Source organism: Hemibagrus wyckioides, linkage group LG14 (genome assembly GCF_019097595.1).
Source record: "Hemibagrus wyckioides isolate EC202008001 linkage group LG14, SWU_Hwy_1.0, whole genome shotgun sequence".
Classification (NCBI taxonomy): domain Eukaryota; kingdom Metazoa; phylum Chordata; class Actinopteri; order Siluriformes; family Bagridae; genus Hemibagrus; species Hemibagrus wyckioides.
Window position 1 is genome coordinate 13,037,511 of NC_080723.1, and position 27,500 is coordinate 13,065,010.

At 38.4% G+C, this 27,500-nt stretch overlaps 1 protein-coding gene across 8 annotated transcripts in view; it reads right to left on the reverse strand.

Annotated features, from left to right (window-relative positions):
* The window catches only part of LOC131364441 (zinc finger protein 469), a 205,590-nt gene that overhangs the window by 67,900 nt on the left and 110,190 nt on the right, over nucleotides 1-27,500 (reverse strand). For 5 of the 8 annotated variants that reach the window (XM_058407593.1, XM_058407590.1, XM_058407591.1 and 2 more), the window contains one exon: nucleotides 19,866-19,951. The gene's annotated coding sequence lies outside the window, so the exon portion shown is untranslated. Of the gene's footprint in view, nucleotides 1-3,393; nucleotides 3,515-18,553; nucleotides 19,952-27,500 lie in introns of those variants that run through there. The other 3 variants (XM_058407594.1, XM_058407596.1, XR_009206474.1) reach the window with 3 other exon arrangements.

The following is a 27,500-nucleotide window of genomic DNA, read 5'->3' on the forward strand; positions in this document are numbered from 1 at the left end:
ATTGAGGTGAGGTGTGTGTGTGTGTGTGTGTGTGTGTGTGTGCGCGCGTGTGAGCGTGCATGTTTTCAGATACTTGGTCACGGCTCTATCATAGTCCCTGGGCTTGACTTCCACATGTTACTGATTATCTGTAATTTGCTAGATGAGTCCATCCCTGAGTCTCAAAACTGTGTCCATCGGGGAAGAAAACAAGAGCAAACAACTTGTGGCACTCTGCATTCCCACGCAATATCTAGCACCATACCCAGCCAGCTTCAGCTTTTATTCAGCCAAAGCACAAACTGCTTCATGACAGCACCTGCAATCCATACCCAAAGCTGATATTCCAGTCGTTTTCTTTCTTTTCTTATTGCAGCTCACAATTTGTTTCCTTTTCTTATAAAAGGATTTCCAGCCATCTCTATAGTCTACATTATGTCCACTTCATGTGTAAGAATAAAAAAAAAGAATGAGAAGCTTAACATATCACGTTTGTTTGGAAAGACTCAATATTAATCATAAACGTCTGAACATATATACATGCGGATGTAAAAGTGTCTACCTGTCCGTCCAGCAGGCATGTCTAGACTCTTTCTCTCTTCATCCATCCATCTTCATTATCCTGTTTATATTCTATATGAAGTTAGGCCAGATTTCCAGATCATCTTTCCAGCTCTCTAACCATTTGGCTTATTATTTTTTCCCCCCCTTTACTCACATATCTGCACTGTAGTATGGCCTTCACTTGATTTGATGCTTCGGTCTTGTTTACTCCTTTGACATCCAGACTTCTTTATAAAAACATATCCTGTAACTATCTGGATTTGTTTATCAGGGCAGACATGACGGATTTGGCTTTAAAATCATTTAAATGGAGAGTCGTCGTGTAAAAAACCAGTGCAGTTGTACTGATCAGGAAGAGCCTGAGAATATCGGAGAATGCACTTACAGTATTGTAGTGGCCACGGTTAAGGAAATGAATAAACAATATCGAACTATAAACAAACATGTTGGGAAGGTAACATTCTTAAATGCGTCTGTTGTAAGAATAAACTCTGAACATGTGTGAGTGTTTTATTTAATCGGAATGTGCATCAGCCAATATGCTGAGTAACCAGTTTGCTGAACTGCCACAGCCAAAATAATCCAACAAGCATGAAAATGGTTTTAATTTCTGTGCAGCGATATTTAGTCATTTCAAACACTACAGTAAATCAATACGCTTTGTATTATACTGCTAAAAGCATCCTGCCAAGTTGAAGGTGTGCTGATTTCAGAAAGCCGCAACTGTCACGCACTACACACATGTGATACAGCTCTGCACTGAAATACTGCACGACAAGCTTGCCAGTGGACTCACACTGTTAGAGCAGTGAAAACAACAAAATCTGCAGTGCAGGGGTATTGGAAGACCACTAAACCAATATATATATATATATATATATATATATATATATATATATATATATATATATATATATATATATATATATAAGTAATTAGCTTTAAAAATTCCCTTTTATATAAACCATTGTCTCATTCTAACAGCTCCAGTTTTGTTGTGGTATCTTTATTACAAAACCTATAAATATAATTCACATGATAACGTACTTATTGTTTTATTGGGGGGTATGAAACTGAGAAACAGGCGCCGCAAACAAAAAAGTAACACTAAAAATGAGTAAAACACTCCATTTGTGACATACACGCAAAATGTAAAAGTGGTGCTCATTGCTCATGCTCCTCTGATTTGTGGTGTTCAATTCATTATATCGAGATTTATTATATAGTGAGTGAGTGAGTGCGTCACCTGAGACCAGATTTATTTTATACTCCCACAAATCAAAAGGCCATAAAAACGGCAAGTTAGAATAAGTATCAAAACATTCAGATGACCTTTTTCAATCAGTAACTCCCCGCAGACATACATGTCCTCCGGCTCACATGCATACCATAGCCACTGCTCAGTAAACGACTCCGTATACAATGAATCTGTCGAATATATCTAATAGAGAGCAGTACCCACAGACCTGTACAGGCAAAACCAGTCCAGATGTGGCATGCTGCTTGTGTTTTCACACACTCCTCTCTCTTTTCATCATGCAGTCAGAGTCTATATGAAGCTATGGACACAGAAAGTTCACACAAAAATAGCATGAGAGTGTGGGTAAAAAAAAAAAAAAAAGCTAGAAGGAAAGAAGCTATGCTTCTCCTAGCATAGCATAGGTACATAGCAGATCTGCAGTGGAAAGCATTTCACCTTGTTTGCCTTGAAAAAATAAAAGGATTTACCATAGGAGTAAGAGTGCCAAGAGTTTATTTTCCGAATTCAAACAGACACCCTTGGTGTCCTGGTGTGCACACACACACACACACACACACACACACACATACATACAGAGCGACAGGACAGAGCACGCTCCCGTGGAAAGAGCCACAGGGGAGACAGAAGGAGGAGGGAGAGCTTGAGAGAGTGAGATGGGTGAAAGGGCAGGGAGCCAATGACAAATATGTGAAATTCCAGGATCTGCTTCGTCCTCTTAGAGTGACCGAAAGTCATGACTTACCTGAAAGGTTTAGCTTTCTGATTATCTGACAGCAAAATCAATCAGGGATTATGAAATGAAGCGGGCTCTGATTTGGCCACGTGCCACACTGGACAAAGTCAAAGCAGCAGAAGGACACAGAGCTAAGCGGCACTGTATCACAGGTGAGCCTTGCCTTCGTATGGATAGTGGTGACGAAAGCAAAGCACTTGATATCTGCTTGTCCTACAAACTTCACTCTGTCCATCATCTCTCAGGTTCCCAACGTAAATCTAACTCGCAAAAAAAAAAAAAAACTACAGGACAATGCCAATAAATACAACTCGTATAACAAAACCTGTACTGCTCTGACATGTACTGCTCTGTTGGAAGCAGATGCCAGGTAGAAAAGGGGGATAAAATCATAACCACTCAAATTTTCCATTGCTTACAATGACGCCTTTCCAGTAGCAGCAGTACCGTGGCAATGTTTCAAAATAAATCTTTTAACCCTCACTTCCTTCCCTGAAGGCAAAAAAAACCCCAATGTCTTCTGGAATGCTGGATTTTTTAATGTTTCTTGATAAACAGACAGACATGTAGTGTCTGATACTATACACGTGCAGCAGAACACACACGATGTTTATGATGGTGGCCATTGTCGGCTAATGACAGAGTACCAAAAGATGTACATACTTTACCGGTGCAGCAATAATATGAACGCACAAGATCGCACACACACACACTAAAATTCCTGCACATACAATCCACCAGGAAAAAAAAAAAAAAATCCCAAAAGGTTTAAAGTGTTGTCATCAGTTGAATATGTAGGTATTAATGTTCTGGCAAGCCCATTCACACACACAAAGCAGTAAGTGTAGACTCTCACCTTGCACGCTTCTTGGTCACTCTAAGTTCCGACGTGAGTGTGTGTGCATGTGTTGCGCTGCCTTCCTTCTCCCTTTCAAACTGACTCCTCTCATCCACAACTCATCGTGTGGCTCCTGTTACGCACCAGTGCCGAAAGAGGGAGGGGGAGGGAGAGAAGCAGGAGGTGGGGGACCAGAAAAAGGCTTAAAAAACAACAAAAAAATATACTCCGGAAAAAAAAAAAAAACTACAGTGTTTATGAACTCTATATAAACACCCTTCCTTCTAAAGTACAGTCATGTGAAGAGACTGACTGTAAATATCTTCTCCCCACCTCCTGCACAACACTTTCTCTCTCCACTTAATTGCCTCCTACCTACAGTCCTCTTTCTCTCTCTCTCTCTCCCCACCTCTCCGTCTCTCCTCCTCCCCCTCTCCCTCTCTCAGCTGTGCACCTGTATGAGGAACACACACCTGTCTGGACTTTATTAAAGGTGATGACTCCCAGAGGAGCTGCTAAAATTCTCTTCCTCTTTCCTACTCTACTTAGGATTTCAGCACTTCATGAGCTGCATACTAATTACCATCCCTTTACCTTCAGTCGCTCAGCTTCTTTTACTTTTTTCCACCTCTGTTTAAACCTTTTCCATCTGTCCTGGGCATTTTTTTTTTTTTTTTTACGATTAGCTTATAGACTGCTGAGACTTTCACTGCTTTTAACTAGGGATGTAGCGATACTGATAGTATCAGTCTGAATGTGTGTATATATGCACTGAAATCGATATCCGATATCATGGTCCTGGCACGGTAATGAAGGCTCTGAGCAAGCAGGCTTTATTTCTCATGATTTCGGGGTACTTTATATTCCGTCTGCGGTATTAATACCCTCTTCAAAACATGACAAACTCAAGTGGTGTGCTGGGTGCAGGGAGGAATTTGTCTTGTTTGTGTGTGTCCGTGTGTGTATGCATACAAATAAGCTCTAAAAAACAAACTTCACCAGAACACAAACAACAGCAAATGAAACATTTCTTGAATAGTTGAGTTGCCATAGCTGTTTACCAGGGATTATTTCTCTAACGGTGCAGAATTCCCATTTCGATTCTGCCAATGTTATAAGGAACGCCTCCCGTAAGAATCCCACAGACTGAGACAGCAGCCTAAGTTAATTAGAGTTAAATTTATAATGAACTCAGGCATTACACTGATTCAGAAAGCTCCTGCTTTCACAATTCCACTTCATTATACAGTATACAACTGTAAAAAGGATAACATTTATAATCAAACTTTACAGTGTCACCCTGATGAGGTTTCTTCCTCATATTGTTCTTCCTCATATCATTTTTCCTTGCCACCATTTCCCCAGGCTCGATTACTAGGGATAAATATAAATGTATTTTTAATCCTTGTAATTTCTATTCTGAATTTTTATATTTCTGTAAAGCTGCAATATTTATTGTGAAAAGTGCTATACAAGTAAAATGAAACTGAATAGAATTGAAATTGAATTGAATCAAGTGCACTTAATTATAGCTCCGAGGTTCCTCTCCCTTCTTGCTTAGATTACTGCTTAGATTCAGTTTAGTAAACAGTGGACACACCACAACGTATAATACACACCCAGAGTATCAATAGATGCCTGTCCATAATGCAGGAATAAATGTCAAAGGTGAAAATCTGAAAGGCGTGCCATATTTTTGCTTCAAATTTCCCATTTCTGTGGCCGGGGAAACGTATTTCCCCTCCGTTTAAGATATGCATGTATCTCTCACCGCTCAGCTTCTGCCTAGCTAAGGAAACAACGTTTTCTGGCAAAGCGTACTTTAAGGAACATTAGTACCACAAAAAATAGTTAATTTCATTTCAGAGCTCTCAGCAGGTGCTGTTGGTTTTTCCAAAATTTCATATAAACATCCATTTCACACACAATCGCTTGCTATAATACATACAATACACAGTCAACAAGTCAACAGGTGAGGCCCTGAGGGACTTGCGTCCACCTTTTGAGAAGCATTCTGTTCATACTGTATCTCCATGGCCCATAAAACAATCCTGTGCTGCAGCACCATTCCAAATCCCTGTATATTCTGGACGAGAGCTGTTCATGGAAAATGCCTTAAAAGTGTCCATTTGAAAGAAGGAGCAAAAAAAAAGATAATAAGATTACCGAAGAGGATTTTTCCAGTGCTTTGGCCTGCATCACTGCATATGACAGGATTTTCCCTTTAAACAAGTTTATGATCTCGACAGTTTCCTTCCAAAATGTGTGGAATGCATCGCAGTGACTGGCTCGCACTTGTGTCCAGTAAAATCTCACTGACTTTTTCCTTGAAGGCATTACCTTGGCTTAAGTGAAAATATTTAGGAGACTCCACACAGGAAAGAAAGCCAGGTTATTGACCTGGTAGAGTACAGTGGGCTGTGCTTCTGTACTACAACCGCTGCCAATGGAACTGAATAACTGACCAACAACAACACCTACTTTGGGAAATGTCAGCTCTATTAACTGAAGAAAACATCTTGGATTTAGATAAACAGACACCGTGCAACAAATACTCCATATCCTTTTGGCCACCGGTTTTAAGTAATGACAGACGAAGCAGTTACTTGCATATAAAATCTTCATGATGCTCAATGGAAGTAAAAACCACAGCTAGCTCTGTTTGGACGAAGTAGCAGTTTAAGGGAAAACAAACATGACCTAGATCTCATAAACAAACCAGCAGATGCTGTGCCACTCTATAGCCAGAACTGTGAAACCCGATCAAGCGCAAGATTGTGGATGGAATCCCTCAACGCAATCCAAGTCCAAATGCACATCATCCTCCGTATCCAAGAGATTGTTACTGTCTTTCTCTTCTGTTCGGTTACATTATCACAAGACAATAAACAAACTAAACAAGGATATAAAAGTGACCTGGAAATATAAATACAGCCTGTGCGAGAGTTTTAATTTTGGCCAAAGAGGCAATGACCCGAAGAGTCATTGAATGCCTCCGACCTCACTCTCATGCTTCCACTTACTCACACTCACACTAACAGCGATATACATCCACATATTTTGCATTATCTTTACAGTAATTTGACTAGCTGTCTGGAAACATCATGGTCTTCACTGTTATTACTGGCAGACTCCGTGGAATGGTTTGTTTTACTGTAAACGGCATATTTCAGCAATCAAAATAGTCACATTCTTACATTACTCCATAAATTCTGGTTATTTTCCGGCTATGCCATTTCAAGTAGGGTAAAATCATTGCATGGGTGAGTTTGTGTCTGTACACAGCATGCTGCAGCTCCTAGTCACTGGCAATAACTGTAACACAGTAAATATGTGGTAGCATAAGCATGTGATTGTTTTTGATTACAGAAATGCATTATATCGTTATATTTCCCCCAAAGAAACATCCAGTGAGTCCTTTTGGAACAAAAATGATGAATCTTTTCCCAGAAATAGAAGACAGTAATTTAGGACAGTGTTGAGAATTAAAAGTAAATATGCAACGTATGTCTTCAGTGGAGACGGTTCCTTTTTGAGTAATAGTATCTGATAGAATAATAGATGTTGCATCTAAACAAAACACAGGAAAAGTTGTTCAGCAGTTGTATAGACATAATTTAATAGGTTTCAACAAACCTTATTAAGAGGCTTCAATCAGCACAGGGAGCATCAGTCACTATGAGTAATGCAGTTTGGGACTAAAGATGAATTCGGGTCTTATAAACAGCCATGATTGTGAATGTAGGTGTAGGGTTTTTCTATACTGCTCCACAGGTGAAGATGTTCCCAGGGTCTTAGTTTTGCCCCCAAACCTTTTTCTGTGAGAACGTTCCAAATATCTTTACATGACTGCAACCAAATCCCTACATTAAGTAAACTCTGATATCTAGAGTCACACAAGACCCTCACCTACACACCCATCTTCACACCCTCACTCACACACACACACACACACATATTTTTCATATTTAGTAATACACTCAATGTAAAGGGATTATGAAAAGAGTATTCGCAATAAAAACAAAACAGTGACATCTATGACAACTAGCGAAGCGTTTGCATACTCCATATATGCGTATATGCAGCAGGTTTGACTGACAGGTGAAGATATAATCAGCGATAGGTTAAAATGAACTCCCTAGAGAGTTCCCCCATGGGTCACTGTTTCCAATCACACCTGCTCCTTTTCTCTTTTGCCCCTGGCAACATGCATGCCAGTCCAGACAAGCAATCAAAGAACACTGTACTGCATTGATACCTGTCTGCTATGGGATGCACGCCCAGGATTTTTTTTCCTTTTAATGTTATTGCTTGTCAAACATGGCTGCCAGTTTATAGCCAAGTTATGCAGGCATGAGAAAACACTCCAAAATGCTGGTAAGAAATGAGTCTCGGACTCAAAATATTTTAAATAATATATTCATATATTAATAATATACTAACAAATGAATTGAAAAAACACTTTAGCACAACTATTCACATTTGATTTCATTAAAGGCTGAAAGTGTTAGAACTGGCCAGTGGAAGGGAACAGCGCAGGAATAAATATATTATGCCCTGAATGGCCATGCTGTTTAAACACCAATCACAACCAATAAACTGTGAAAACTATTTGGAAGTCTAGAGAGTCCTGAGAGTACTGCTCAAGAAGAACTCAGGCAGTGAGTCCACATAGCAAGTCTATATACCAGTGTCTATGTCTTTCTGCTTTCTCTGGGTTGTGGACCAGAATCAAGCATCATGCTGGCTTCCATGTGCTTTTGAATCATTCATGCATTAGGAATAATAGATTGAAGATACAGGGTCAATCTGCTTCCATTTAGAGAGAAACATTTGGATAGGAGATAAAGCAGTCCCATATGAGTTGTCCTCTTCGCTCTTTTAGTCATTAATTGGAAACAAACTGCCATCCAAAGCGACATCCAAAGAGTTCCAGGCCTGGGATGGCTCAGAAGAGACACGGCGAGGTATCAGAATAAGAAGTGAGGAGCCACTTCTAGAGCCGGGTTGGTGAAAAAATATTTACAGGAAATTGTAAGAGTTACCAGCTTTGGCACCAAACAGAACTGACCCATGAATCGTAATCCTGCATAAAATATAAAAAAAGGTCTTTAGTGAGACAAAGACGATGTTACCTTTTATCGCTTGGGTTCATTAGGACAAAATGTAGGTCAAGAAAAATTGTGTATATAGTTAAGTGTAGTATAAAGCCAAAGTTGGGAAAGATAATATTCGCTTCATAGTGTATAATTACTAAAATATGCAATAGCACTGAGAAGAGGGACTCTAAGACTGATTTTTCATCTTATAATCATTGCCAAAAGGGCATCAAAAGCGTACCAGCTCCAATCAACATTCGGCAGCTGATGTCATATTAATTACAGAAACAAAACCACAACAGTGAGTAATATTTGCAGACAAAATATTTTTTTTTTTTTTTTTTACAATGTGCTGTCACCACTTACATTTCCCTGTAATTTGTTCATGAGGTCTGTTTCCAATTCTAATAATAATAATACAATATGTCTTTTACAGTGATGACTCTTTAAGTAGTTCCACAAACAGTCCTCCTCATCAGATACATATTTCTGCATGTCCACTGTTCCACATTGTTCCACAATACACGACAAGTCTCATCTTTGCTTTGTCTGCTTTGTCAAAGACATATTATTCACTAAATTTGCTCCAGGTGCCTCTCTTGTTATAGAAGCATTTTGTTTGTACGGTCCACATAGAGGGGAGTCACTACACATCACTATAAAGTTGTTCTAACTCAGCACCTTTGATGAAACATTTCTATCCTGATGGGAGTGACATCTTCCAGGAAGACAATTCCGTATACACAGTACATGAGCGCTCATGGGATGTTTAATGAATATAAAAATGATGTCACTCTTATGCTACGGCCTCCACAGTCATCAGATCTCCAGCCAAGTGAATATCTATGGGAGATTTCAGAACTGAGAGCGCTCTCCCTCTCCATCATCATAAAATCTGAAGGGATTTCTTTCGGAAAAATGATGTTCATTCCTCCTATATAGTTCCAGAGACTTGTATAATCTATGCCAAGGAGCATTGAAAATTTCCTGCTCATGCTGTGTTTCATTTAACTTCCTTTAACATGTCTGTACTGTACATGGCGCTTCACAGTGTTTTGCTTAATTGTAATTGTTTATGCAATTGCTTCATTACACCCTATGGAATCGTTCTCAAAGCAGGGATCTGCATTTTTTTGTTCAGTATTGGAAAACACAACTCACCATTATATTTATCTTATTGTTTGATTGGTCACTGTAATAGCCAAATCTAAATCATTCCGAAGCAAATAAACCTATTAATAATGTCACATTTGTTTCCACAAATAAAAATCTGAACGGTTTATACTCATTTAATTTGTCTAATAGATGAATAATCCGATTATTTTACAATATAAAGCTGCACTGATGGAGTCTGCGGTAAAGGGATCCCATGACAAAAAGATAAGCAGGGCTGATTCCAGGTGCTTGACAGTCACCTGTTCTGTGAGCTTTATAGAAAACTGGTGGTCCAGTCAGTCCACTAGTCCATAATTTAGGACACTGGTCCTAAATGTGGATCGTGTTGCTCTGGCCACAGAGAGACAGAGAAGGGACCTCAAACCATGGCAGCATACAATTATCCCAAACAACCGAGCCAGACGAAGCTCTTTCCAATAAGTTGAAAAACAACACTACACACATATGTACACACACACACACACACACACACTTTTGCAAAAACACTTTTATGCACTGGATCTTTTCAGTCTTGGATTTCATCCTCTTACATAAGCGTCACATTTCTCACACAAACTACTCACCAAACACACACACGGGCTGAGAACAGCAAAGTGTTATTTAGATGATTATAGACAAATCTCATTCTAAACTTAATCAATCAAACTGAACTAGAACCAGATTTTCTCCGGCAAAGCTGAAATACACGCTTGATTCATAAAGACACCTATGCACAAACATGTTCTTCTATTTCTAAAAACATGCTATGACTAGTTCCACACTGCGTTTTCCATTTAAACATGGGCTCGAGTGCTCAGTAGAGAGCAAGTAGGCATGTGTGCAATGCTGGCATTCCTCACACATCCCTAAAGCGGTACCTGAGCGTCTCTCACGTCACCGTAATGTGATGCTGTATATTAGAGCAGCATGACATGCTGAATATATATATATATATATATATATATATATATATATATATATATATATATATATATATATATATATATATATATATATATATATATATATATATATATATAGGATTAGCTGAGGAGCGTTTCATCAGCCTTGGAGTCCATCCAACAAGAACTCCCCATATTTTCTTAGATGTTTTCACTTTTTGAAGTAGGGTGGGGTTTGAATGATCAGAGGATGATGGAGTTTAAGCTTTTTGACAGAGGCTACACAAGCCCATATGCTTCAAATGAGGTCAGTCTGCCTGTAACCTGGACATCAGCACACTCACATATTATATAACCCATCATATCCAATGCAAAAGCCAGCAGAGAAACAGGAAGCTTGGGCTTCTTTTGGAAGCTCATGATCTGCAATTTGGTCTTATTTTGGCTGGTTTTTTTTTTCTGAGTAAATATAAACACAATTGACAGTGATCTGAATGCTACTGGGCAACTGAAGCCTGCCATCTGACATAGACATGGTGTGTCGGGTAAACCAAGGTACATATCAGTGGGAATAAATGTCTAGAGTGAATACCATGTGGCTATATCCACCATCTGCCAATATGTTGAGAAATGAACTGCAAGAAGTTCTTCTTCAACAGAGCAGAAAGAGCCAACATGTAATGTCCATCCAGAGAAGAGACTAACTCCAGAAGTCCTGAAAGAAGAAAGACGTTCTGCTGAAACCTCAATCGCTAAGACTAATAAGTAAAATTTGGGATTTTTGGGTAATCAAAAAAAAATTTGCACAAATCAGAGGTCGGAACCATACAAATTAGACTGCGCTAGCCCAAGGAGCAAGTCCATATAAACCAAAATCCACATGACCTCATGAGTTTGAGTTGCAAACAACAGCAAGACCAGAACTTTTGTACCATTTCAAAGGAAATTGTTTCAGTGTGGTTGTATATAAATCTGATTCGAATCAAATTCGGCGAAGAGAGATGCACACAAGGGACAAAACAACCGATAAAACAAGTGCAGATGGAAGTCGTGTTTTTTTTTTTTTTTTTTTTTTTTACGAAAAGGAAAAGGAACGTCCACTCAAATTAGCAGTCTTGATTTGTGGTGCAGGAAAGATTTGCATAAATTAAAACACGTTCTTTTCATCCACATCTGCATTAAAAACTGCCCAGTTTTTTATCTTTCCTATGCATCGTATTTGTACTGCGGCTACAGTTTGTTTCAACATGTCCCGTCAGGACATTAGCACAAGGTGATACCTACAGGCTTCGGTGTGACATTCCTTGCAATGTTTCAATAGGAGCATGAACTCTGAAAGTTGTGCTGCGTGAAAACTTGTCACGTGTTAAATAACGTCAGCAATTTTTCACAAAAAGCAAGACACAACTTTATCAAAAGATGTTATTTTGCAAAGATTTGTGCTCTCGCAAACAATGTCCACTTAAAAGCTTTGTATTTAACTTTTTTCCACCGAGTCAGTGGCTTTTTAAATATTTGCTCCTTGTTCAAGTTCCCATGTACTCATTTTATTCCATTAACAGCATCGTTATTGAATATAAAAACTTAGACTCTGAGTTAACACACTAATAAATGTGCATGTTTAGACGTTTTTATTTACCAGCACTTATACTGTGAGCCATGACATTCCTCGGCATATTGTAACAACCAAACACAATGGCTTTTTAGCTAGATGGGCACAGATTACGTATAACAAAACAAGAGAAAAATAAATGAATTCAATTCTTGTTTTCTTCTTTAGGACTAAATATCACACAAGGCAAGGTTACTTTACAGGATTAAATATGCCAGAGGTCTGTACCTATTAGTGAGGAGGATGGTGAAGGAGGGGGGGGAAGAGACCACTATTTCACTACTGTAGTTTAGTTGATTTGCTTCAAAATAAACAGTTAAACAACACTTACATAACAACAAGCTGAAAAAGCAAATAAGCCCTTCTTGAGAGAATCTCATAAAATACAGTGTCTGAACTTTACCAAATTTTACTAGAACTACAACTGGCATTGTTGGTCACCCGCACCATCAACATGTTTGGTGTCAAAAGGATCAGTGATGCTTTGGGGCTGTTTTGTGATATAAGGTACATATTTTAGGCAAAACCCTGCTTGCCCCTGCCAGGACATTAAAAACAAATGAGACAGAAATAGTTTAAATAAAAAAAGGCCACATGCGCAAGCTTAAGAATAAAGAGTTTTAAAACTGTTCTGCATGAATCAATGAGCCTTGGCCGCCCATGACCCTGTCACCAGTTCACCACTGTTCCTTCCTTGGACCACTTTTGATAGATACTGACCACTGCAGACCGGGAACACCCCACAAGAGCTGCAGTTTTGGAGATGCTCTGATCCAGTCGTCTAGCCATCACAATTTGTCCCTTCCTCAAACTCGCTCAAATCCTTACTCTTGCCCATTTTTCCTGCTTCTAACATCAACTTGAGGACAAAATGTTCACTTGCTGCCTAATATATCCCACCCACTAACAGGTGCCATGATGAGGAGATCATCAGTGTTATTCACGTCACCTGTCTGGGGTCATAATGTTATGCCTGATCGGTGTATTTATTGTAAATATACAAAATATAGTATTTTATTAGAGTGCTGATATTTAACCTCCCTGTATGATTAATCTCAAAGTAATAAACATGTCTTTTTATATATTAATATTTGATCATCATGAAGGCTGTCAATAATTCTGGTGGCTTTATATAGCTTACTTATTTCTTTAGCAATGGTTCCTTAAGAGTAAGAGTTCTTTGCAGGATTAATTGTTGTAAATTTTGGAATGGTTATTACTTGGAAGCTTTTATGAAAGGGAAATCCTCTGCTGCAGGGTTCTACACAGAATGCTTTGAAAGATAGAACGAAGGAATATTTGGTGTTTTCAGGCAATGGTGGTCAACATGTTATGCTTTATTTCTAGCTACGAGTTAATATTTTACATTTAAACTAAATAAATATGGTTTTACTGATTTCTTAACGTACCAAATATTAAGGTTAACTCATTACCTAGTCACAGCTCCAGCCGTAACTGATGCTGAGTATGGGTAACAATATACAGAGAACTATTTCAACACCCATTTCTTTGACAATATGAAGAAAAGTTGATGTTTCCTCACATATTCTCTATCTCTAATACTACATAACACAGTATCTGTAAACTATAGTCAATTAACACTACAGGTAAAAATGTGTCCCAAATACCAGGCATGTCTTTAACATTCTCATGTTGAAGGGGCTGCATAGCCTGGGTGGAACTACAGCACTATAATGACATTATCTGTCTGTCAGTGGAGGCAATAACAACACTCTCTCTCTCACATAAGACTGAGACTCCACCTCGACCACCTCCACTTCCAACCCTGCGGGAACTCATACCTGTGACAAGACCCAACTGCCTAACTAGCCTTGATGTATTACTCAAGAAACAAGGTCCCAACATACACATGCCTCTAAAAGCTGAGCTCTTTATTATTAAACAGGTCTAATCGGCTTTTCATCATGGTCACGTCTATCTACATACTCCCTTGAAGTATTTCCTGGCCTCATAATATTTAGTATTTTACAGAGGTTGTGATATTTAAATTAGCCTCATTACAGCTGAACCATATATTAGAACTGCTGCCAGGAATTTGTATCTTAAATCAATAATTATAGCTGTAATAAAACACGCATTATAATATAATAATACAAGCTTGCATTGTCATTTCAACCATATATAGCTGACACAGTATATAGTGAAATGAAATGACCTTCCTCCAGGTCCATGGTGCTACGTAAGACACCGGAGGTAAGGACTAAAAAAAGTAAGTTAGCTTATCCACATAAAGTGCAACCTAACGCAAAGAGTGCAAGACAAGAGACAACAATACAATACATTACAGGACAGATCCAAAAAATAGTGCTGACCAGTTTATATTCTGTTCCATTACACTACATTCCTTGACCTTTTGTACGATACACAGAGCAAAACAATGTCACGGAATCTTCATCAGAAACATGAGGTAATCTGTTTAATATTCTTTAAATGGGTCACAAATCATGTGGAGGCAATAAGAACGCACTCTCACACAAGATTGAGGCTCCACCTTGGTCATGTCCTGCCTTCCAACCCTGCAGGCACTCATACCTGTCAGTCACCTGTAGGGGCAGATCACGAGGGAGGAGCAAGCAATTGTTAAAGGGTAAAACCCAAATATCCCACCCAGATAGAATTTCATTCTGATGTGACAGTTATGAATCCCTACACAGCTCACTTAAAGGGTCTCAATCCTACTCAAACACACAGATCTATGTAGCTGTCATAACAGGTCAGAAAGGAGGCTTAAACAATGTGTTTTGATTGCTAGTAATAAATGAGAAAACAGCCACTAATGTGACTAGTGGATCTTGTTGAAGTTTTTCCAAATTTGTACACAGCAACCAGAGCGACAGTGATGACGGCGTCTGTGGCAGGTGAGGATGTGGTTCAACGGGAGTCTGGACAGGTTTTGGGGTATGGGTGATTACTGTGGAAGCTTAATATTTGGTAGCTTATATTAAAAAGATGTTAATTAAAGAACTCTCTCTCTCTCTCTCGCAGTAAAAGAAGCTGTAGGATAGCAGCCATGCTTTGTGTCCCTGGGTCCATATTCCTATGTGTATGTCAGTTGTCCATCACACCGTCATCTTGGCATGTAAACAAATCATCACCGGACACAATGCACTTAAATAATTTATGATTATTGAAAAGATGATCAGATTAACAATGATCTCTGCAGGTTAACCGATTATTAGCTGAAACTGAAACCATGTATGCATTTTGTCCTTGTTCTATTTTCACCAGTTTAAACAACAGTGCAAACACCTAGCAAGTTCTGTAAATATATCTTGAACACAAGCAAATCTCTGTTTAGTAGACTGTTTTAAAATGAAAATAGTGCTTGAAATGATCTTACTCCTTTGCCAGATCATTTTGCTCACTTTTAAGCTTGAAATTAGTAAATATATCTAGGCTTAATTCTTGTATTTGTTATAAAATGACTTCAAGATATCTTCATTACAATTCACACATTTTTCGCAGTGAGTAAGTCCTCTGAAATATTCCTTTAATTACGATAGCTCTGTATTAATGTACAGTACATGGAGCTTAGTGATGTGGTTCTTCTGACCAATCAACAACAAACCGTGCTGATGTTCTTGACCAGGTACCAAAAACCATATAAATAAAACCTTTAATACTGTAACAATAGTCAATGGAAAAAGCACAGTTCCAGTTTATTCGGTGCCAAAAGTTCTAGCGGTGGAAAAAGCCCTAAAGACAAGTTTATATAATGACAGAGAAGACTTAGGTTACAGGAAGGTTAAATGTGTCATTTGATCTAAACATGTGTCCTTTTGTTGCCCCTGTAGGCATACACCAAGGTGAAAGCACAATTATAGCTGGAAATGAAATCATAAGAAATGTTGCTGACGTTGATGGATTTTGCAGAAGACTGGGGCGCAATCAAAAGCATTTGTTGATACCACAGACATCAGCACAACAGATCACATCCCACCAAAACAAACACACATGATCCAAGACCACACGACTACTGCAGCTAAACACTGACTGCGCCTATCTTTAAGACTCTATACTCCATGTTCTCAGCATAATATCACAATGATTGCAGTCTAAATATCCGCTAATCACTCCCTGACCTCAGACATCCCAGCTCCCATGTATCTTGTCCCGGTCATCAAACGAAGTGCCCAGTAGAAAGCTTGTTTTCTTAGGTTTGAAGTTAGAGTACTGCTTTGATGTGTGTTTTGCAATGAAAAGACTATGACAAAATCTAACTGTCTAACAAGCTATGATATGTTATTGAAGAAACAAGGTCTCCAACAGGGTGTGGCTTATTAATACACAGTTGCACTGAGCCAGGTCCTTTATCATTAAACTGGCCATTCAGCATGGTCATGTCTTCCTACATGCTTCCTTGAAGTGTTCCCTTGCTTAAAAAAGGCTTACAATATCAAGTATTTCTCAGAAGTTGTGATAATTCTTATAAATGAGGCTCTTTACAGCTGCACCATTTCTGAGAACTATTGCCAGAAATGTGTATCTATCACTGATTTTATTATCAAGAAGTACTGGAGTATGATGATAGCAATAATAGTACTCACCCTGCTAATGAGCTACACTTTCCCTGAGGCATTCATAAAATATTACATTCCTTGACCTCTTGTAACATATACAGCAAAAATAAGGAATGTATCCGGGAATCCTTATTAAAAAAACACATGAGTAATCTGTCTGATATTTTTTAAAGGATTACGAATCACACACTTAAGGCTAGGGTGTACTTAATATCATTTTCTGCTATTGAATAAACAATCAACGAATATGATGGAGTTCATACTGTATCGAAACACGACAAAGACCGCAGTCAGCAGAGGAGAAAAAAAAAAAAATTGTGCAACTCAAAGTGTCCTCTCAGCCTCTGACGTTTTTGAAACTTTTTTGTGGCTTCTAAACCTCATGTCTCTGGCCTGCACTCACACTCTATTTATGCAAGAAAATAAAGCCGAAAAGTCGGCCCCTCCTAAATCTGTAAACTGCAATTAAGCTAAATTCAAAGTTTATTTCCAAATGCCATCCTTGCTCCAGACCATGTGAGACGTTGGAGACTAAAATTATCACACTATGGGTCAGGCAGCCCGTGAGAAGCCAGTCCATCTACTAGCCTCTCCAGGCCCCGAGCAGTTCCCCAATGTGCTTACTCTGCTTACTACTGAGCACACACATACCATATATTGCAGGACAGGTAAGACTAAAAGGAAAAACAAAGAAATTAAAGTGAAGCTGATGCACACGTTGAATAATCTTATAAATCAGTGTATATTCAATTAGAATGCATTGCATTTCTGTTGTGTTTATCTATAGCTCAGTACAGGAAAATTAAACAGATCCGCTTACTGCGATACCCACAAAGCCCACAAAACACACAGTGGGTTACAGTATGAGACCAACTGCTGTAGGACTACCAGAGGTCAACAGCTGGCTGTGCGCAAAAAAGCTCCTGGTAGCGTATGATGCACTACACACCCTATATTTCTCTCTGTGCTTCAGTAAGCAACAATGTCCTAACCAGAGTCCTACCAGTCAAAGGCATGTAATCGGAAGTGGAATAAGGAGCAATTTACAGCAGCCAATCCACCTACAGGCATGTTTTAGGGAGTGAACCTTCAGAGTACCTGGAGACAACCCAGACAGACACAAGAGAGAATGTTTTTTATTATAGGCTTATAATATTTTTATGATGTTTACTAGTCTTTCCACCTAGGCATGTGACGAGTTCGTGCTTACTGATACCTTCCACAAAGAATTTATTAGACCAACCCTGACGCACTGCTGTATCATTCCTCTAGAAAAAAAAAAAAACAACGCATGGGTGGGAGACAATCACCTTAGGAGACTAATTACACACAACCTAGCAATCCAGCATGGAAAAAGTTGAGACATCACAAAAAAAAAAAAATCTTCTCATCTAAAATAGTAATCAGAAAATGCGTTGGAAAGTCAGAAAAAGATCAGAGACTGCTGTTTGCCATGGAGTAATCTATGCAGAATGCAGACCGACACACTTAATCCTGCTAAGGTTCAAAGCTGCACTGCACATGTGTTGCCAACCTGCACAAACACAACATATGCTCCATGATGCATACCTCACATACACTGTGTGATTCACAGTGATAAAGAAAGAGAGAGAGAGAGAAAGAGAGAGAGAGAGAGAGAGAGAGAGAATAGACAGACAAACTGTTCTTGTAATTTCTTTTCTTTTGGAAGAGGAGAAGATCATAACAAGATCTAAACAGATAAATGAAAAGAAAGCTATTGAGTATTAAAAGCCAATAAACAGCCAAAAAAAAAAAAGAACACATCTGATATCTAAAATATTCCCATAATCAAATGTAATCATTTATTATCATAGAAGAGAAATTCACACACACTCGAACTCGTGCGATTGAACTCGGTGGCCCTGATTTATTAAAGGTTTGTGTGTAAAAACATACAAGAACATGATAACACTAGCAACTGGTTGTTCAAATGAATAACGTTTTGTCCATTTTGGGACTTGCCTTGATGTGAATATGTTACTGATGACTGGGTTTTATTAATGACAAGGTTATACATTTATTATAAAATTGATTTCTTAGAATGATGACAAGTTTATTTCATATTAGACATTCAGATGTTTGTATTTGATTCCAACAACAGTTACACAGAGATAAAAATCCTTTATAAACACATGCTTTATTCATTGTATTACCGAGACTCTCACTTGTGCTAGTGAGTCTTTATAAATCACCTACACGCAATGTATCCCACTGTACAAGCAAATTAGTGCACATTCTTTACAATCTTTCTAAATACCAAATAGACGCTGCTGCAGCTGTAATGTTAAACACTTATGATTGCTGCTATCGTGCTATGAGCATCAAAGCAAAAAAAATATGGATTAATGACCATTAATAATAAGCGTAGAACTAGTGAAACATTTGCTAAATCAAGCCATCAAACATTAAATCTTGGTGAAAAACGAGCACAAGTCTATGATGTGGTAAACAGCTGCAGAGGCGATGAGCTCACTCTTTATAGGAATCCAGCGTTCTGATGAATGAAGATGCTGCATCCAGACAGAGAAGCAAGGCCAGCTCCTCGGCAGATCCTGGGAAAGGTCAGTGTTGACCAGGAGGATGTCCAAACTCACTGGGGCCGTAACCCCTGATTCATCCACGCTCCATATAATCACAGAGTTCACCAAACAACAGCTTTAACAGCATACACCAAGTGAGTCACCCTCCACTCATCACATGCCAGAATACCCTTGATATGGACAGTGAGTGTTCATATTAAACACAAGCACAGGACGTGTTTAGTCTAGAACTAGGCTTAATTTGTGTTTGTGAAAATGTCATTAGTTTGTAAACTTGTTCGGAAGTATCTGGCGAGCAAATCGGATCGCTGTGCTATAATAGCTAGTAGTGTGCTGTGTTTGGGCTTTTACATCACACTGTGCCCTTTACACAGAGAATCCCTCAAACACTGTGCTAATTCAACAGACAGTTATTAAACATATACAAGCTCAGGCATGTGAAAAGGTGAGTGGGTATTCACATCTGTGCCCCAGATTCCTCTTGAATTATTACAAATTTTAAAAGCAGACGGTTAAAGAGCGACAGATACATTATGTGGATACAGTGATGACCAGAGCCTGTCTTTCCATTTGCTCATGCAGGGGACACACACACACACAATCATAGGTTTTATACTCACATGCGGTCCTTCGTTTCAACAGCCCATTCAATGTCTGTTCAGGACATCAGGGATGCTATTTACAGGCACCGTATCAAAGGGTCACCCTGTATGGAACAGAATAAAAATACAAAACACAAACATTAATCAGTGAGTTATAGTCAGTAGGGATGAAACTACCTGGACGCTCCACTTGAGCTCGACAGTCACAGACACTGTTCTTCTCAGCGTAGTGAGTAATGCTATGAACAGTTTCCACTCCCCGAGCCAAAATCAGTCAAATAAACAAGAAAAGCTCTTGGTGGATTATGGCTAAAACTATTCACCAAATGTCTGTTGGACATCCGACAAATGATATTTACTCCAACTTGAGGTGTAAGACCAAAAATACGGACAGGGTTAGAGGTTCAGACTGCACTGCTCATTCCAAATCACTTACCTTCATTTAGTTAATCTGTGTGTGACACATGGAAGGCATAGTTCTGATAATTACTGTGGTTACCAAAGTGGCCATAAGCACAAGAACTACCAAGCAACAACCACTGAAATGAAAAGACCGTTTCGTATAAACAATAGCAATTTCACTTGCTGTCATATAATTGCGGCTTTTCATGTTTTAGTGTGCCGTTTATAAACTAGCAGATTAACCCTTTTCTGGGTGTTTTTAACTAACTTAAACTTTTAGTTTACTGTTTATTTGTACATCTAGGATTTAACTGTTTCTCATGGGACCAATTTACTCTGTTTGACCTATGAGTCATTTCCATTCGCTAGTGAATCTCAGACGTGGTCTAATGATGAGATTATGCAAGCCATGTAAACAACTAGTAGCAAAGATAAAATGAAAAACAGTTTGACTTTGGATTTGGTTTGGATATGTGAAAAGTTAGACCTGCAGAATTGAAAATCCCCACTTTATGAACTACAAACCTGGAAGTACAGGTTTTTAAAATGGTTTAGTATTGTAAGAGGGGCTGTGAACCATCAGATGAATCTCCAGTCTCCAGTCTCTTGTAAATGGGTCCATCATAGACGAAGTTCTGAAATTGATCTGACTTTTATTCGTCAGCGCTCATGCGGTTATGAACACCATGCGTTGCAGCTTATTACACACTCTTCCCATGCATGCTTGACCCGTGCCTCCCACTCCAAGGATGTCAGCGTGCCAAATTCCATTAACAATATTTCTCAATTTACACAGAAAAAATAAATCTCACATTATAAAGAACACTGGCATCCTCTTGATGTTACTATTACTGTTTTGGTAACATTGCTGAAGAAAACCTTTTAGTGCTACAGTTGACAGAGATGACGGTCATGTCAGTATGTGAGCTGATGCGTCATTACCACTGACTCAGGAGGAAAACAGCTGAGTAATAGGAACAGAGATTTGACCCATTACTGATTAGAGCTGGGTGATACTGTATGACTGCATAATATCATCATGATAAATATTTTTGCTGGCAACTTATTAGGAAAATGAAACATTATAAAGTTACATGATAGGATGTTTTTACTAGCTCATCCACACCTACTACTGAGAGCCAACAGACATTTATATCTGGTCCTTTCTCCAAAACAACAAAGAATCTAATAAAACACAACCTCAAGCATTTGAGTGTTAAAAGCCTTTCCTAACACGGCTTTCAGTAGTCAGTCCTGGTACAGTATATGATCAGGACCTTAACAGCTGATCTAACACTGCCACTTACTACAGAATCCTCCAGGAACAGAAAATGTATGCGGTTACAAGAATGAGGAATGCAAGCCTGGACATACTGACATGTCCTCAGAGTTTAACCAACAATCTACAATCAGTTTACACTTTTATTTTGCTCCCATACACGACAATCACACATCCTGAAAAACACAATTTTCTTAGCCCTGAAGTTCAAATTGTCAAGGTTAAATCACTTACTGGCAGCTACTTTAGTGCCTCGGTGCCCAAAGACAGACATTTTGGAACAGCATCCCATTCTGTTGAGCAATAGCAATTGTGAAAGCTCCTAATGACCCTAAAGCGCTAAACGTCTTAAAAGTCACTAATAGGAGCAATAAGGCATTGTAGCACTATCTTGCGAGGGCTTTAATTGTATAATAAGCCCGCTGTTATCCCACGGTGTAAAGCAGCGGCTCGAATGTGGGAGAGAAGTGAACATGACATAGAACCCTGTGTGACTTCTCTGTAAGGAGTACATGCAGATCATGCGGTTTCAAAAGCAGCTGTTTGGAATCTTCTCTTCACCATAGTGATTTACTGATTACTCATTCCAGGATTAGTTCCTCACATTACCATAAATACTGATCACAAAGTCGCGGTCAAGGCTCGGGCAGAGCTGTGAACAGTGTGACTGCAGCGGTATACATCATCTATGCAGTTATATATATGTATTATATAATTACTTGTTAATGCTGCTTTCTAGAAAAGAGTTTTTTTTAATTCTTTACGAACAACCATGCTTACACACACACACACACACAAATTTTACAACTTGGCATCATCACTTCACTACTTAAAGAAGCAGCAGTTCTGGGTATTTTTGCCATTAATCTGTTTGGACATGTGTACTTAAACTCCTGCATTAGACCCTTGCCCTTAAATTCACCCCAGTCACCAGAAAGGCTGTGAACTGAAGTGTTTGAGAGTAAACAAAAGCCTGGCTGTTGCAGTGCAAAGAAAGTCCCATGCTGTAAAACAGCTGTGTGATGAAGGCCACACAATGCCAGGCTAAAGCTAAACAGCGTGCTCTGGCTCTCACTAGGTGCGAGTCGACCGGTCTCTACAGCCATCAGTCACAATGATGCGGACAGCCTCAGGTCTGACTTCTAATTATTTGTATCTGTTCTATGTTCCAGTCCTATGTTCCAGTATATCCTACATCCTTATGCCATTTTGCTATTTGCACTAATTTTGAAGTCGAACAAAATGAACCAGTTTAAAAACTTACATTTATTTTCCACAAATTATAGAGATAACATATTCCTGTTTAAAATAGACAGCACATTAGCTCTGCGCTACTTTTATCCCCAGAATCCACAGAGCTAAATTCAAACCCTGACCTTTAAAGAAATTAACAGCACATGCGGTTCTGCTGTAAAAAGAAAATGTAAAAGAAAGAAAGAAAGAAAGAAAGAAAGAAAGAAAGAAAGGTTGTGTTTTAAAAAACGTCGCCTTTAACAGCGATCGCATCATTATATACTCTCAATTCATTCAACCGTGAGGAATAAACTGGATCATAAATGTCATCCAAATTGAAATTACAAGTCTGAGTGTATATCTAAAAAAAAAAAAAAAGGCTTGAGAATAAAAAGAAAGGGAAAAAGGGCTGAAAACAACAAAACAAAAGGATACATCCTGAAACATTTAATCAATCACAGTCAAAACAAACACATGACACGGCTGCTCTCTGTCTCTAATCCCCTCTCCCTCACATCCTCCACATGGATTCTCAGCCTCACGCCCACACCTTGGCGCTGCAAAAACAAACCAGAGCATGTGCTCATCATCTCAGGGACTTTCACCTCAATAATGACGCTGACAGTTATTTCCCTAAGCCACTGCTGTAGCACTTCACCCTATTTATGATCATCTAGAGTTTGGACATTGCTGCTAAACACCAACTCATTACAACACCATGGGGGATGCACTACATCATGAGGAATATTTCCCATCCCAGACCTGTTGACTCACTGCATGTGTCTATAGGGATATTTAGGCATTCTCTCACCCTAGATGAATCATTGTCTGAGAAAACTGCGCACTTTGGGGTCTCAACATGTGTTTGTAAATCTTTCCACAATTACGAGCGGGTAGTATTTGATTATCTATGAGTCAGCAAGGCTAGATAAAGGAGTGGGAAAGGAAACCATTTGGTCTAGTAAACCGAGAGTTAAAAAAAATACCTAAAAAGCAACAAGGCTGCTAAGCTCATCACCAGGGACTCATGCAGTCAGTAACACTGGAATCAAAGGTCAATAAACATTTGGGAATAAATGGGCTTAAATAAAAGACCATGCTGTGAGGACTGGAGGCTGGGGTTTAGTTTAGCCAAGGACGCAATGATTATTATTAAAGAAGTGAAAAATGTCCATTGTGAAGAGAAAAAGAGATCACAATGAGAAGGCATGTCACATCCAAAAGGTACCGCTAAAGGGGATTGCATGATGGACAGCACCGTATTTGATCGTTGGTAAGAAGTGAACCTCCCAGTCAGCTACAAGTAACAACATGATGCTGTACCAGACGACCCACACACTAATCCACGAGACTATGTGTGTGTGTGTGTGTGTCTGTATTTGGAACATTCCCTTTAAAGAAGGCTTGTGCATGGTATGAAATCACATGATGCTTTCATACCCTTTATTGTTCCAGCTTGCATTTGAACTTTGCTTTATTCAACTCAATACAAAGCAGCACCACTTTCAAAGTCTTCGGGCCAGTAAATGCCTGAGACTAAAGATTTCGACTTATTGTTAAAAAAGAACAGTGAATTACTTCCAGGAGACGTCTAATGTGTTCCGTACTGCTTTGGACTTTTCAAGCCATCTTAACTCAGAGCAGGGTCTCTAAACACCTTTTTCCAGTCGTGTTTCCTTGGCTGCTGTGTTAGTGTTTGTCCCACATTGTCAGTCATTCTTCTACTCAGCCTTCAGTAGGGCTTTTTTTATTTTTTGGTTTTGTTTTTTTTTTTGCCTAACTCTGTCTGGTTCTATGTAGTTACTGGATTGGGACTTCCATTAAGAAGGAAAAAGCTTTGCTGTGAGAAAGACACACCGTGCAAAAGTTTCCATCCTTCGTGGTGTTTGAATAAAAAAAAAAAAAAAAAGATCCAGACAATAAACAAAAATAGAACTAAATATAGAGTTAATAACAAGAAGCCAAAGCAAATATTAGTCATGACCCCATAGCTGAAGAAGCTAGTAGATGACATCTGGCAGAGTTTTAACAAATATTTCAAAGAGATTAAGCAAATACTGGCTGAGTTTTCTGAACATCAGGAAGAATCTTTTTAACCTTTATGGAAAAAGACTCCAGTGATAGTACAGGTCAATAACTGGATCTGTATCAGAGGGAAATGAGAAAGAAAGCAAGAAAGCAAGAAAGCAAGAAAGAAAGCAAGAAAGAAAGCAAGAAAGCAAGAAAGCAAGAAAGAAAGCAAGAAAGCAAGAAAGAAAGCAAGAAAGAAAGAAAGCAAGAAAGAAAGAAAGCAAGAAAGAAAGCAAGAAAGAAAGCAAGAAAGCAAGAAAGAAAGCAAGAAAGCAAGAAAGAAAGCAAGAAAGCAAGAAAGCAAGAAAGAAAGCAAGAAAGCAAGAAAGAAAGCAAGAAAGAAAGAAAGCAAGAAAGAAAGAAAGCAAGAAAGAAAGCAAGAAAGCAAGAAAGAAAGAAAGCAAGAAAGCAAGAAAGAAAGAAAGCAAGAAAGCAAGAAAGAAAGAAAGCAAGAAAGAAAGCAAGAAAGCAAGAAAGCAAGAAAGCAAGAAAGAAAGAAAGCAAGAAAGAAAGAAAGCAAGAAAGAAAGAAAGAAAGAAAGAAAGAAAGCAAGAAAGAAAGAAAGCAAGAAAGAAAGCAAGAAAGAAAGAAAGCAAGAAAGAAAGAAAGCAAGAAAGCAAGAAAGAAAGCAAGAAAGAAAGAAAGCAAGAAAGCAAGAAAGAAAGAAAGCAAGAAAGAAAGAAAGCAAGAAAGCAAGAAAGAAAGCAAGAAAGAAAGAAAGCAAGAAAGAAAGCAAGAAAGCAAGAAAGAAAGAAAGCAAGAAAGAAAGAAAGAAAGCAAGAAAGAAAGAAAGCAAGAAAGAAAGAAAGAAAGAAAGAAAGCAAGAAAGCAAGAAAGAAAGAAAGCAAGAAAGAAAGCAAGAAAGCAAGCAAGAAAGCAAGAAAGCAAGAAAGAAAGAAAGCAAGAAAGAAAGAAAGCAAGAAAGCAAGAAAGAAAGCAAGAAAGAAAGAAAGCAAGAAAGAAAGCAAGAAAGCAAGAAAGAAAGCAAGAAAGAAAGAAAGCAAGAAAGAAAGAAAGCAAGAAAGAAAGCAAGAAAGCAAGAAAGAAAGAAAGCAAGAAAGCAAGAAAGAAAGAAAGCAAGAAAGCAAGAAAGCAAGAAAGAAAGCAAGAAAGCAAGAAAGCAAGAAAGAAAGAAAGCAAGAAAGAAAGAAAGCAAGAAAGAAAGCAAGAAAGCAAGAAAGAAAGAAAGCAAGAAAGCAAGAAAGAAAGCAAGAAAGCAAGCAAGAAAGCAAGAAAGCAAGAAAGAAAGAAAGCAAGAAAGAAAGAAAGCAAGAAAGCAAGAAAGAAAGCAAGAAAGAAAGAAAGCAAGAAAGAAAGCAAGAAAGCAAGAAAGAAAGAAAGCAAGAAAGAAAGAAAGCAAGAAAGAAAGAAAGAAAGAAAGAAAGCAAGAAAGCAAGAAAGAAAGAAAGCAAGAAAGAAAGCAAGAAAGCAAGAAAGAAAGCAAGAAAGAAAGCAAGAAAGCAAGAAAGAAAGCAAGAAAGCAAGAAAGCAAGAAAGAAAGCAAGAAAGAAAGCAAGAAAGCAAGAAAGAAAGCAAGAAAGCAAGAAAGCAAGAAAGAAAGCAAGAAAGCAAGAAAGCAAGAAAGCAAGAAAGAAAGCAAGAAAGAAAGCAAGAAAGCAAGAAAGAAAGCAAGAAAGCAAGAAAGCAAGAAAGAAAGAAAGCAAGAAAGCAAGAAAGAAAGCAAGAAAGCAAGAAAGCAAGAAAGAAAGAAAGCAAGAAAGAAAGCAAGAAAGCAAGAAAGAAAGCAAGAAAGAAAGCAAGAAAGCAAGAAAGAAAGCAAGAAAGCAAGAAAGAAAGAAAGCAAGAAAGAAAGCAAGAAAGCAAGAAAGCAAGAAAGAAAGCAAGAAAGAAAGCAAGAAAGCAAGAAAGAAAGCAAGAAAGCAAGAAAGCAAGAAAGAAAGAAAGCAAGAAAGAAAGCAAGAAAGAAAGAAAGCAAGAAAGCAAGAAAGAAAGAAAGCAAGAAAGAAAGAAAGCAAGAAAGCAAGAAAGAAAGCAAGAAAGCAAGAAAGAAAGAAAGCAAGAAAGAAAGCAAGAAAGCAAGAAAGCAAGAAAGCAAGAAAGCAAGAAAGCAAGAAAGAAAGCAAGAAAGCAAGAAAGAAAGAAAGCAAGAAAGCAAGAAAGAAAGCAAGAAAGCAAGAAAGAAAGAAAGCAAGAAAGAAAGCAAGAAAGCAAGAAAGAAAGCAAGAAAGAAAGCAAGAAAGCAAGAAAGAAAGCAAGAAAGCAAGAAAGCAAGAAAGCAAGAAAGAAAGCAAGAAAGCAAGAAAGAAAGCAAGAAAGCAAGAAAGCAAGAAAGCAAGAAAGAAAGAAAGCAAGAAAGAAAGAAAGCAAGAAAGAAAGCAAGAAAGCAAGAAAGAAAGAAAGCAAGAAAGAAAGAAAGCAAGAAAGCAAGAAAGAAAGCAAGAAAGCAAGAAAGAAAGCAAGAAAGCAAGAAAGAAAGAAAGCAAGAAAGAAAGCAAGAAAGCAAGAAAGAAAGAAAGCAAGAAAGAAAGAAAGCAAGAAAGCAAGAAAGAAAGCAAGAAAGCAAGAAAGCAAGAAAGCAAGAAAGAAAGCAAGAAAGCAAGAAAGAAAGAAAGCAAGAAAGCAAGAAAGAAAGCAAGAAAGCAAGAAAGAAAGAAAGCAAGAAAGAAAGCAAGAAAGAAAGAAAGCAAGAAAGCAAGAAAGAAAGAAAG